The 13,923-nt window shown below is 34.5% G+C and overlaps 1 protein-coding gene across 4 annotated transcripts in view; it reads right to left on the reverse strand.

Annotated features, from left to right (window-relative positions):
- Nucleotides 1–13,154, reverse strand: part of CSNK2A2IP (casein kinase 2 subunit alpha' interacting protein) — a 128,927-nt gene extending 115,773 nt beyond the window's left edge. For 3 of the 4 annotated variants that reach the window (XM_045385323.2, XM_045385322.2, XM_045385320.2), the window contains exon 1: nucleotides 12,967–13,154. The gene's annotated coding sequence lies outside the window, so the exon portion shown is untranslated. Of the gene's footprint in view, nucleotides 1–8,345; nucleotides 8,480–12,966 lie in introns of all 4 variants that reach the window. The other variant, XM_045385321.2, reaches the window with a different exon arrangement.
- Between the last annotated feature and the right edge of the window lie 769 nt (nucleotides 13,155–13,923).

Consider the following 13,923-nt stretch of genomic DNA (forward strand, 5'->3'; position numbering starts at 1 on the left):
AGATCATAATATTTGGACATGGGAAATTACTACATATAGTTAAGTGAAATTTTTTAATAGACAGTATACAATTAGCTACACAAAGTTACATCTTGATAAGATGTTCACCAATATATTGACTATGGTTATCGCTAAATAGTGGGATGGGATCAAGGATAACATTTTTGTTTTGGGCTTTTGCCTCTGTCTAAATTTTCTATAATATATATTATAATAATTTTGAATTTAGAAAAAAAAGAAATTAAAATCGTCTTTGAAGCGATGTCTACTTAGTACCTCATTATTTGATCTACAAAAACAGATGTATTTATCTAACAAGATGTCATTCATTTGTAGCAGTCCTCTCTGGTATACTATTTTTAATTTCCATCTCTAGTCTAAACTTTTAATATGAGTGAAGTTTTCTCTCTTTGAATTTGTTATTAAAGGATAAGAAAAATTCTGTATTTATTGTATATGTTCAAGTAATAAAATACATTTAGTGAGGAAAGTGAATCCAGTGATGAGTATTTCTTCATTTTCTAATATTAGATAATTAACTCAGTTTTAGTCTTTGCCTTGTTTCTAATTTATCAGAGTTAAGGGTGTCCTTAGTCCTCGGGTGAGATTCCAGAATTCTGTGTTGAGGATTAGCAGGAAGAAGTATCAAATTACATTGTCTATCTTGCTGTTCTGCCTGACAGAAAATCAAGCTTAGCTCTCCTCTTTGGATCCTAAAACTGTGAGTGTGCATGTCTACTGGGGGGTAAGAGTTGGGAAAGTGAAGTACGGTAACCAACAGATCATATGGGAGCCTAGAGACCTCTAGCAGCAGCAGCCACTGATAGTAAAGAACTATACTGACAAGGGCTGTCTAGATATGTCTTCTGTGTTGAAATCTGTAGCTTTACCTTTTTACTCAGTGTCCTCTATGGTTTCTTTATGTTTGTTTTGGTTATTTGTTGTAATTTGTCCCTAAAGAAGAAAGCTGAAAGATAGTCTGATAAACTTCTCTTTCAACATCTGGTGTTTACTATAGCTCTGTGAAGCTGATTTTTTTTCCCATCATCTTTGAATTTAGTGTATTTGTTCTCTTAAGACCAAAAATTGCACAGACATTGCAATAAAAGAAACTACTCATTTTCCAAGTTTTCTCTTTTGCTCCTCTCATCCTTTCACCCCCTTCCCATCCCCATACACAAGAAGACAGTCCTGGCAATGAATTCCTCAATGAAGGCATGCCAATTAATCAACCAGATTATACTTAGAGTTGAGCCACTCTACAAGAAAACTTTCCTTCACAAGGAGATTAAGTCTTCATGAGGCATTAAAACCAGTTCAGGAAACAATTAAGGTATAAACTAAAACTGAATTGGTAACTCAGAGAAAGGGAAAAATGAAAAAGAAGAAAGCACCATGGAGAATCTGGCCTTTCAAGAAAGGAAAAGAGTTTCATGAGAAAGGGATAGTTACCAGAATGTCCTCAGCTGGAGAAAGAGCATGGGGAGAGGGTAAAGGTGCAAGTATTGGGTTGGAGTGAACAATTCTGACTAGAAAAGGCTGTGTTTAGATACTGAAAATGAAGGCACTTGATGAAAGGAAAATCATATTATTCATTTTATTGAGCAGTGGTGACAAGAAGGTACATAGGGATTACGGATGATCCTGAAGACCAGAAATAAAAATGTGGCCTTGTATAATAAACTTGAACTACCAAAGTATTATAAGAAGTGATGCATCAAATTACCATTTTCTGCTCAACATCACTAATCATCAGGGAAATGCAAATTAAAACCACAATGAGACACCACTTTACTCCTGCAAGAATGGCTACAATTTAAAACACACACACACAAAAATAGATGTTGGCATGGATGTGGTGAAAGGGAACATTTTGACACTGCTGGTAGGAGTGTAGATTAGTAAACCAGTATGGAAAACAGTATGAAGACTCCTTAAAGACGAAGAGTAAATTTACTGTTCAATTCAGCAATCCCAATGCCGGGCATCTACCTCCCAAAAAAGAAGTCATTATATGAAAAAGATACACGCACACTCCTGTATAGAGCAGCTCAATTTGCAATCGCAAGAATATGAAACCAACCTAAATGCCCATCAACGAATGAATGGATAAAGAAAATCCAGTATATATATATACCATGGAATATTACTCAGCCATAAAAAAGAATGGAATAATGTCTTTTGCTGAAACTGGAAGCCATTATTCTAAGCGAAGTAAATTAGGAATGGAAAACCAAATACCCTATGTTCTCACTTATAAGTGGGAGCTAAGCTTTGAAGACGCAAAGACATAAAGAGCAATATAATGGACTGTGGAGACTCAGGAGGGGAAGTTGGAAGTGGGGTGAAGGATAAAAGACAACATATTGAGTACAGTGTACACTTCTCGGGTGAAGGGTGCACTAAAATCTCAGAACATACCACTAAAGAACTCATCCACGTAACCAAAAACCACCTACACCCCCAAAGTTATTGAAATAAAAAAGTAAAAAATAAAATTATTATTTGTATTAGATTGGCAATGAACTGTAAAAAGAATGGAAAGGGGGAGAGAAACATCAAGGAAACTTGGAAAATCGATGTAGTAATCGGGGTGTGAGGAAACAGAGCCTGGATTAGGGTGGTAATGATAATGGAGCAAAAAGAGGATCTCAATAAAACAAATTCAGGAATAAAAATAATAAATGGTGACATATTTGGAAAGGGCAGAAAGAAAAAAACATAAAAGAGTTGGATATATCCAGAAGCATAAAAGGACTGTGGTACAAGTGACAGAAATAGAAACATTGAGATGGGGCTCATTTCACAGGATTTGTACTTGTCCATATTCTTCTTACTATTTTTGGGTTCTCTAGGTAGCTGACAGCTAGTAAAAAGGACTTTGTTGTACTGACTTGAATGTGGTGGCCAAAAAAGGGCTTTTCTGATCACTCAGTTATTAAGGGAGGGTTTACACAAAATATTACAAAAGGATTTTCAGGAAACCCTAAAATGATATTTTCCAATACACACAGCTGAATGTTCTCACTACTCTTTAGATATATCTGCTAAGTCAAATGTTAGCTTTTCTGTCTTACTTAGGTGATATTTAGATTTATCATGTTTAGATTTATCATGTTGTTTAACTTGGAATAAAAACAAATATGTATATTTTCTATAGTGTCTTCTGGATTTACAGGTACTTCCTCTAAGTTTTAACAGCCCTTTTGAAGTCTAAGTAGAATAGGCAATACACTGTGTTCACTGATATCGTTTTGAAACTGTCTGACCCATTATTACATAAAGATGAGCGTTTCACTTAATAAAGCCTTAGAGTAACACAATTTGTTACACCATAATTAAAGATGGACACATCTGTTCCATTTTAATTCAAACCCCTTTGAACATAATTACATAAAGCTGCAAGAACAGAAATTCTCAGTCTTAGATATTTCCAATCAAAAAAAAAAAAAATCATTCTGTCTACAGAAACTACATGGTCAAAGGACAATTTGCAAAATGAAGTCAAATAGATGTCTCTCAGTCTGTAACAAAATAAAGCAAAGGCCCCAGATTAAAGTAGTGTCCCCATATAAAACCTGTAATCAGTTAAGGAAACCCAGGTAAAAGACAGTCTTTATGGAAAGTATTAGCATTCCGTCTTTGTGGAGAGGTACTATTTCTTTATATTCTCTTAGCCCATAGAGAGATAAAAGAGGAACAAATACCAAGAATAAAGGGAAAACAAATGCAGGAGATACTCAGCATGTATGTGTTACCTTTCAACTGCCTAATAAATTCTAAATTTTCAGTCATGTTAAACGTGTAGAGGATATACAAAACAGTAAATCATCTTGATTAGGTGTTTATATCCAAAACACAGGTATACCTTGGAGACACTGCCTGTTTTGTTCCTGGCCACTGCAAGCAAATATTACAATAAAGTGAGTCAAAATAATGTTTTGGTTTCTCAGTACATACAAAAATTATGTTTACACTACACTGTAGTCTATTAATTGCGCAATAGCATTATGTCTGGAAAAGTGTACACACTTTCATCTAAAACACTTTATTGCTAAAAAATGCTAACAATCACCTGAGCCTTCCATGAATGAGAATCTTTTTGCTGATGGAGGCTTTTGCCTCAATGTGAATGGCTGCTAACTGATCAGGGTAATGGTTGCTGAAGGTTGGGATGACTGGCAATTCCTTAAATAAGGCATACAGTGAAGTTTGTTGCATTGATTTCACAAAAGATTTCTCTGTAGCGTGAAGTGTTGTTTGATGGCATTTTACCCACATTAGAACGTCTTCCAAAATTAAAATGAATCCTCTCAAACTCTGCTACTGCTTTATCAACTAAGTTAATGTAATATTCTAAATCCTTCATTGTCCTTTCAGCAATATTCTTAGCATCTTCACCAGGACTAGACAAGAAATCACTTTCTTTGTTCATCCATAAGAAGCAACTCCTCATCCATTCAAATTTTATAATGAAATTGCAGCAATTCAGTCATATCTTCAGGCTCCACTTCTATTCTAGTTTCTTGCTATTTCCACTGCATCTGCAGTTATTTCCTCCACTAGAGTCTTGAATTTCTCAATGTCATCCATGAGGGTTGGAATCAACTCCTTCCAAATTCCTGTTAATAGTGATATCTGACCTCCTTCCATAAATCATGAATGTTCTCAATGACATCTAGAATGATGAATCCTTTCAAAAAGGTTTTTAATTTAATTTTCCTAGACCCATCAGAGGAATCACTATCTACGGCAGCGATAGCCTCACAAAATGTATTCCTTAAAAAATAAAACTTAGAAGTCTAAATTACTCTTTAATCAATGTGCTGCAGAATGGATGTTATGTAAGCAGGCATAACAACATTAATCTCCTTTACAATTCCATCGGAGCTCCTGAGTGACCAGATGCATTGTTAGCAAATGGTAATATTTTCAAACATTTTGAAAATATTGTGAAAAATATTGAAATTTTCTTTCTGAGCTGTAGTTCTCAACATTGGGATTAAAATATTCAGTAAATCACACTGTAAACAGATTGCTGTCATCCAGGTCTTTGTTATTCCATTTCTAGTGCACAGGAAGAGTAAATTTAGCATAATTATTAGGGGCTCTACAATTTTTGAAATGGTGAAGGAGCCCTGGCTTCAACCGAAGGTCACCAGCTACATTCACCTCTAACAAGAGTCAGCCTGTCCTTTGAAGCTTTGAAGCCAGGCATTGACTTCTCTTTTGTAAATATGAAAGCCTTAGATGGATGCTTTTCCCACTGTGAAGCTGTTTCATTTACACTGAAAATCTATTGTTTAGTGTAACCACATTCATCAATGATCTTAGCCCGATCTAGAAAACTTGCAGCAGCTTCTCCATTGACACTTGCTGCTTAGCCTTGCACTTTCATGTCATGGAGATGGCTTCTTTCCTTTAACCTTATAACCAATCTCTTCTAGCTTTAAACTTTTCTTCTGCAGCTTCCTCATCCCTTCCATCTTCGTAGAATTGAAGAGAGTTAGGCCTTGCTCTGGATTTGGCTTTGGCTTAAGGGAAATGTTGTGACTGATTTGATCTTCTATGCAGACCTCCAAATTTTTCTCCATATCACCAATAAGGCTGTTTCACTTTATTATTTGTGTATTCGCTGGAGTATCACTTTTAATTTCCTTCAAGAACCTGTTGTTTGCATTCTCCAGTTGGCTGTTTGCTGCAAGAGGCCTAGCTTTCAACCTGCCTCAGCTTTCAGTACACCTTTCTTTCTAAACTTAATTATTTCTAGCTTTTTATTTAAAGTGAGAGATGTGCAGCTCTTCTTTTCATTTGAACACTGTAGAGGTCATTGTAGGGTTACTAAATGACCTTATTTCAGCAATATTGTGTCTTATGGAATAGGGAGACCTAAAGAAAAGGAGAGAGATGGGGGGATGGCCAGTTGATGGAGAAGTCAAGAACACATACGACAGTTACCTAGTTCACGGTCTTATGTGAGTGCAGTTCGTGGCATCTCAAAACAATTAATATAGTAACATCAAAGATAACTAACCACAGATCACCAGGACATATAATAATAATGGAAAAGTTTGAAATATTGTGAGAATTACCAAAATGCTACACAGAGGTATGAAGTGAGCATGTGCTGATGAAAACATGGCATTGATAGACTTGCTCAGTGCTGGGCTGCCACAAACCTTCCATTTATAAAAATGTAATATCTGTAAAGCTCAGTAAAGCAAAGCGCAATAAATGAGGTATGCCCGTAGTTTTAAGGTTAATAATAATCAAATGTGTAATTAAAGAAAGCAGAGGTAAAGGAAACTCTGTGATTTTAGAATGAATTCTGAGAATTTAATAACATGAGTTAAGTGGCAAGCCATGTACACAAATATCCCTGAAATGTAGGTTGTTCATCTGCTTTATTTATGTTTCCATATCCTGAAGATGGCTTAATGAGGGGATGCAATCAGGATTAGCTAAGCAGTGAGAACTTGGAGGGATCAGGGGTGACAGTTAGATTTATATAAATATTTGCAGAGACTGGGAAGAGCAGATGCTCATATAATCCAGACAATGTGTGTGCACTTGATTTTAAAATAAAATAAAACAGTTGAAAGCTAAAATATAATTAATCAGAGGAAATGCTTTAATCAACATCTTCCAAATCCTTAAGCACTGCTGAAAAGATTAAAGAAACATAAAAGAAATTAAAATATGATATTCAAAAGGAAACCAGAATTAGTCTATTTCTGGCATTTTTCTTTTATTTCAGATGTGGGATGGAGTATGCAATTCATTTGCATTTTCAGTTGCTGTCAACTAGTGAAATTTCCTAGGTGTTTAAGGTATGAAATAAATTACCTAAGACTTACTGCATAATTTACAATGTGGTGGTGATATCTGTCCCTTTGTTATTAATTTATTACAAGAAATATTTACATTTGCCCTTATTTCCTGTAGTTCTAAACAGAGATCTTTCCAAAGGAAAGGGAGACAGCAAATTTAAATGAGTGTTAGCTTCATGTTAATAGGTTAACTACATAGACTTTTTAAAGTTGCATATCAAGAAGAAATTGGTACATCAAATCCATATAGTTATCCAATTTCTATCAAGAAAGCTCAAAATAAGAGCAATTAACTTTGAACTAATTTGGGGTACAGTTCTTCTCAAGTCAGTAACTCTTTCTATTATTTCTGTTGTTTTCTCCCAAAATATTTGATGAGCTGCTCAATATGAGTCTGTAGTTATTACTAAAGTTCAGAGACAATATAAATAGAAAATTTTAAAACAATATATGAAGGAAATAAAAAACTCATGCCTTCATTGCAAGTTTCAAAAAATATAAACATTTAACGCTCAAAGCATTCATTTTTTCTACAAAGAAAATTTTGTTGGTAATGGAAATGGCCACATATGTCTCACCAGAGTAGTGTTAACAGTTTGTAAAAGGAAGGTGAGCCTCTACAGATAGGATAGTTAACAGCTTGCTACTTTGTTAATTTCAAGAATATCTTGAAGTAGAATGGGAGCCTGGTTGCAATTTCTGGCAGAAATATTATCAGCAGCTACTAAAATTCTACCACAAAGTTTCTAGCACTAAAATATTTGAAAGTTTGTTCTTGCAAAAACATTGTGGAAATATTATTTAAATGATAGGTGTCAGAATTTCTCATTATGTGCCATCCTATAAATAAATCTTAATAGTAGGATAAACTATTTGAATAACCAAGAAGATTGTGAAATCTAGACTGAAAAATAAAAGCAGCTATGTGGCATTTTGTTGTGTTATACCATAATTAAGTTAACTTTGAAGAGCACATTGCACTAATTTGCTTATATATTAACTGTTTGATATTTTCTTCTAATAAGAGAAAACAATCTAAATTTAAATGAATGAAAGACATACAGATTCTTGCGTCAGTCTCCCAGTGACTTTTGTTTAGTTATTTATGTGCAATGGCCCTTTGATCCCCAAATCACTAACCTTATGTACTTCATTTATAATAAGTTTACTACTATTAAATAATTTATATTTTATCATCAGAAAATAATTCTGAAAGTATCCCTATTTGGTTCCTATACCAATGTCATTCTTTATCAAATGGCATTGTATTACTCAAATTAGTGACTTTCACATAACAAGCTAAACTAATGACTCATAACCAAGCCCAATAATAATGCTGAATAAGAATATGGCCATTTCTATCAACAGGCTTACTGGAGGGATAAAGAGGAGAGACTAGTCATAAGAATCCTCCCTTGGTTCTATCTCCTTTTTCTCAGTTCTTATCACTGTACCACAAAAAGGGACGTAGTGTTTAATTATTATGGTTGTTGAATGCCATCATCACCACCTTACCAAGCTCATAACTTGTCAAAAGGAAATGAAAAATTAAGTTCTGTTGGGGACTCTGAGACAGGGACACAATATCTGAAGATCTGAACATCATCCCTGCCATTACATTGATTTGCACTCCTCTGCTTGGGCCATTTCTGTACAATGAGGGGGTTGGTTAAGGGATATGCACTCCCAGGCACCTGTGTTCTGGGCATCGTCAGAAGCAACCCATGGCATAAATGTAACCATATATGGAAATTGCTCATGAATCTAGAAGTATGCTGTCCTGGATTATGTCTCCTACCCTTATGTGGCTATTTAAGTGTAAAAATAAAGAAATTAATAGTAAATATTTAAAATTCAGTTTCCCAGTAATAAAGCCGAATTGCAAGTGCTTATAGCTCCATGTGGCTATTGGCTACCAAGAAAAGAGAAAATTCTACATAAGTAACTATGCTATGTGTATTATTTTCTGGAAACAGAGGTAATTATCAACCTACAAAAGCATTAATTTGTTTCCAAGAACTAATGGAGGTGGTAGAGTCATGTATATACAGTTTTGCATTTTGGGTTTTTTTAACCATGCTCAGATCCTTTTCTTTTTTTCTGACAATATAGACATGTGCAAATCTCTTGCTTCCTTTTTGACAAAAAAGTTCTGAGTATTGCTAAAAGAAAACTTCAGCTGAATTACATGTAAAGGAGTTTAATTGACCAATGAATGATTAGTGAATCAGGCAGACCTCAGAATCACAGCAGATTCAAGAGAGACTCCAGCACAGTCACATGGTGGAAGACAATTTATGGACAGCAAAAGGAAAGTGACCTACAGAAAATGGAAGTGAGGCACAGAAACAGCTGGATTGTTTACAGTTCGGCAATTGCCTTATTTGAACACGGTTCAAACAGCTGGCTACATGTGATTGGCCAAAACTCAGTGATTGGCACAGGTGTGGGCTATGATAGGTTTACACCTCGACTTGTGATAATTCATGATGTACAGAAAAGCTTTTAGGCCTGACTTACTATAGAAGAAAGCAGCTTTAGGCTAACTTTGATTTAACAGTATATGTAAGCCCCTGAATTCTAAAGCATTTCTTAATAGTCGTACAGAACTCTGAAGGCATATACCTATATAATATTGTAGCGAAGATATGTTTTGAATATTATTTACTGTACCAGACTGCTTGCTAACACTAAAAAAAGGCATACGCACATACAAATAAAAACTATCAACCAAAAACACTTAAAAAATATTTATGCTAGTACGTATGTCAGCAATCTGGGAATGATCCGTTTCATGACTTAGATTTAATAATACCTATTGACATTTAATTTTCTATAATCCTCTGCTTATCAAGAGACAATACACTAAGTAAAAACACATCAATATATGAGTGATTATAGAACTTCACCATTGTTTTCAAACATACCAAAATGTATATATTCAAATATATTTTGACTTTCTCAACTAGTTGCTTTTCAGAAAAATGGATTCCCTTCAGATTCTCCAAAAGTTTATTTTAAATAGCATTAATGTTATCCGATATTAATACTTCAGGAGCATAATTTTGTGTCTGAAAATAGTCCAAGGTCATCTAAAGCCAAATCTGGGTCATAATTCTGGATACGATCAAAGTGAAACTAAAAGCAGTAAGACTTTGTTTTTTCCTGTGGGAATAATAATGAGGTAGCATTTATTGAGTATCCATGAAATACCAAGAAATGTTTACTGTTTAACATAATTATTCTTGTCCTCATCGCTATTTTCCTGTAAGGAACACAGGAAACAGCTGCTCACAGAAGTCTTATAACTTACCTAAAGTTACATGTCAGGCACGTTTTAGAACAAGAATCCACACACAGAAATATCTAGCTAGTCTAAATCTAGGATGCTAAGGTTAATTCTCAATGAGACATTTTAAAATTCATTTCTTGTTTATAATTATTTTTACTTTTATAATTTATATTATAAAAATGCATATATTAATAATGATTCAGGTCAATATTTATTGTACATTTTATGATTTTGGTGTTTGAAAGAAAACAACCTCTGACCACAATTATTCCTCCAGACATACCTTGATTTTTTTATATAGAATATCAATAAAATCCTAAAATGAAAATAAAAGCCTTCAAATACTTATTAATTAAATTTTTGTAACATTTTCATATTATTTCACATAAAAACTTGAATTTGAATTGAAAAGTAAATATGCACTTGCCTAAATTTGAAATGTAGAAAAAATATGAACCATAATTTGGATGCATATGTTTTAGTATGTTTACAAAAGACTAACAAAATTTGACATAAAATAATATTTGTTCAAGTCTGGAACACAAACATTGATTCTAACGTATTTATTTATGAAGTTGGAATACAGCTTTAAAATATGACTTGGAATGGTTATCTCCCATGCAGTTCAGTAAGACAAAGGCTCTTATAAATATCATATACCATAGAACACTATCAATTAAGTATGTAAACCCAAGATAAAGCTGTTCAGGTGGCATACCAGACTAAGTAGAATTATTACAGACAGTTTGTATCAATTAAGAAAGTTCAAGCAGTTATTTAAATACTTGAGGCTATTCATTAGCCCTTAAAGCTCAAAGAAATCACCAAAGTGTAATTATATCCAGCCTAGTGATTGGCACTTAAGTTTATAAGAGGTTAAGAAAGCCCCACAGGTCATGATTGAACAAATAGCTCCCCCTCACAGCACAAGTGATATCTTAGAAGAACACAATGACAGGGGAGAGATCTTGGTACTGAAGAATATGCAGTTTCTGAAAAGTGAGGAATTTGAAATAACTATTATTTGAGAAACTTGCCAGTGAATTAGCATAAAACATATCATCATGAAGAATTCAGTTCATCTCTAACACTGGATACGTAAACTACATGCAACTTTAAAAAAATTTCAAGTGCTATAAATCCTAAATTCAATCACAGAAGCAATGTTAACAAGTACATTCCCTCTTGGAGGTTTCCTTTCTCTAGATGTGTCTTCACCAATTTAACCATGCTCCTAAATACTATCTCATGGCAGGCAATGAAGACTCTGTAAGACTCAGAATATACATCTATGTACCCATTTGTTTGGAAAAAAGGAAAGAAAATTACTTAGCTATAATCATACTCTCAATGAGTCATAATCACAATGACTCTGAACCTTTTAAACCCAAACTCTTTCTTGGTACATATAGAAATTACTTTATCCAGGAAGTTTAAAGTCATTCCTTGTCCTTGCAAATGGGCAACTATACATCCAATTCTTAAAGTCCAATGCATATCTAAAAACATTAGCTTTATAATTTTAGATAGGTAGAAAATTGTGAATGGAGACAGTTATAATAATGGCCCAGAAGAACAACAAAGAAAAGAAAACAAAAACTGCTTCAATAGGTCTTAAAACAGTGTCTCTCCACTTAAACACACACCATAAGTTCTCGCCGCCATGATTGCTGCTCTGGTTAACATTCTTTCACAGAAAAATTATACAGTTCGCCAAAGAGCACTTATTAAATCTATGCTGAAAGTAATTTAACTTTGAATGATTCGGAATTTTCTTCAGAATTTTTTCCTGTCCCAAGTATCATCATTACCATCATACATACACCAGTTATCACCGAACAATCTTATAGGTAGAGAATGCATCAGAAATGGGCTTTTCCTGTACATACCTTAAAATATATGTGAGTGCTGGGTATAAAGCTTAAAGAAAAGAAATCAACATATCAAAGAGGTATCTGCACTCCCATGTTTATTGCAGCACTACTCACAATAGCCAAGGGATGGAAACATCCTAAGTGTTCATCAGTGGACAAATGGATCCAGAAAATGTGACACATATACACAATGGAATGTTATTCAGCCATAAAAATGAATGAAATCATGTCATTTGCAACATGGATAGAACTGGAGGACATTATGTTAAGTGAAATTAGTCAGGCACAGAAAGATATTATCACACATATATGAGAGCTAACAAAAAAAAATTGAACTCATGAAGACAGAGTGGAATGATGGTTACCAGAGACTGAGAAGGGTAATGGGAACTGGGGGATAAAGTGAGGATGCTTAATGGGTACAAAACTACAGTCAATAGAAGAAATAAGATCTAGTGTTCTATAGCACAATAGAATGACTATAGTTACCACTAATTTAATGTATATTTTAAAATAATTGAAAGAGTGGAATTAGAATGTTCTAAAATAATAATAATGGTTTGAGATGATGGACACCCCAATTACCCTGGTTTGAACATCACACATTGTAAGCCTGTATCTAAACATCCCATGTACCGCATACACACATACAACTATTATGTACCCATAATAATAAATTTTAAAAATTAAATTAAAAAATTTAAAAAAACATAAGTGGGAATAAATTTGCGTTTAGTTTATTTAATGGCCACCTATCTCTTACTCATAATAGCAGAGACCTGAACAAAAGTGTATTCACTGACATTTTTTAGATGTTGGGTTTACAGGTTAACAAGACTTCCTTCTGCGTATACTGAAAAAAATAGCCCACCAATTTGCACACTCATACATATGCACACATAAGCGTATACAATACAAAAGGACTTTAGTACTCTCTTGTACAGAAGCAGCCATGTAGCCAGGAACTCACCACCACACTGTAGCTGCTGAAATGTCCTTCTCATCCCTGTAGCTGTAGTGATTCCTGAGTCTTCATTTAATTTTCGCTGGTGACGAAACAAATGTCTAGAATCTCCATTATCCCATTGCCTCCATCCTTGATGACATGAGAGCCTTAATAGTCTACCTTCACTGCTGGAAAATGAGGGTGTGGAGTGTGAACAAGAGGTTCTGTTTCCACTCCCACCCTGAGGCCCACTTCATAATGGGAGATGTGTTCCAGAATCTTGGGCTGGAAATTAGAATAAGTTTCACCATAGAAATAAAAGTCTGAAGACCTGAAACTTCCCAGATAATCAGTAATACAATTCAGCTACTTTATACAATTTTATGAACTAACCAGAATAAACTGCTTCATATAATATACATATTATTAGAAAAATGCATTCTAAGTTTTTAAAAACTTAAAAAACACTTTTTGAAATACGTCCTGTTCACTGTTTAAAGAATGTTCACAAAATAAAATCACAAAGGAACAAATCGGTTACTACTCTCTAAAATCATAAAATTTTACATGATTTTTAATAGGCACACTTTTCAAATATTACATTTAAAAATGAACAAATTGTAGGCCGGGCACGGGGGCTCACGCCTGTAATCCCAGCAGTTTGGGAGGCCGAGATGGACGGATCACGAGGTCAGGAGATCGAGACCATTCTGACTAAAATGGTGAAAGCCCGTCTCTGCTAAAAATGCAAAAAAAAAAAAATTAGCTGGGTGGGCGTGGTGGCAGGCGCCTGTAGTCCCAGCTACTCGGGAGGCTGAGGCAGGAGAATGGCATGAACCCGAGAGGCAGAGCTTGCAGTGAGCCGAGATCGCTCCACTGCACTCCAGTCTGGGTGACAGAGCGAGACTCCGTCTCAAAATATAAATAAATAAATAAATAAAAGAAAAATGACCAAATTGTAAATAGTAAAGGCTAGGAAGT

This window comes from Macaca fascicularis, chromosome 2 (genome assembly GCF_037993035.2).
Source record: "Macaca fascicularis isolate 582-1 chromosome 2, T2T-MFA8v1.1".
In the NCBI taxonomy this organism is placed as follows: domain Eukaryota; kingdom Metazoa; phylum Chordata; class Mammalia; order Primates; family Cercopithecidae; genus Macaca; species Macaca fascicularis.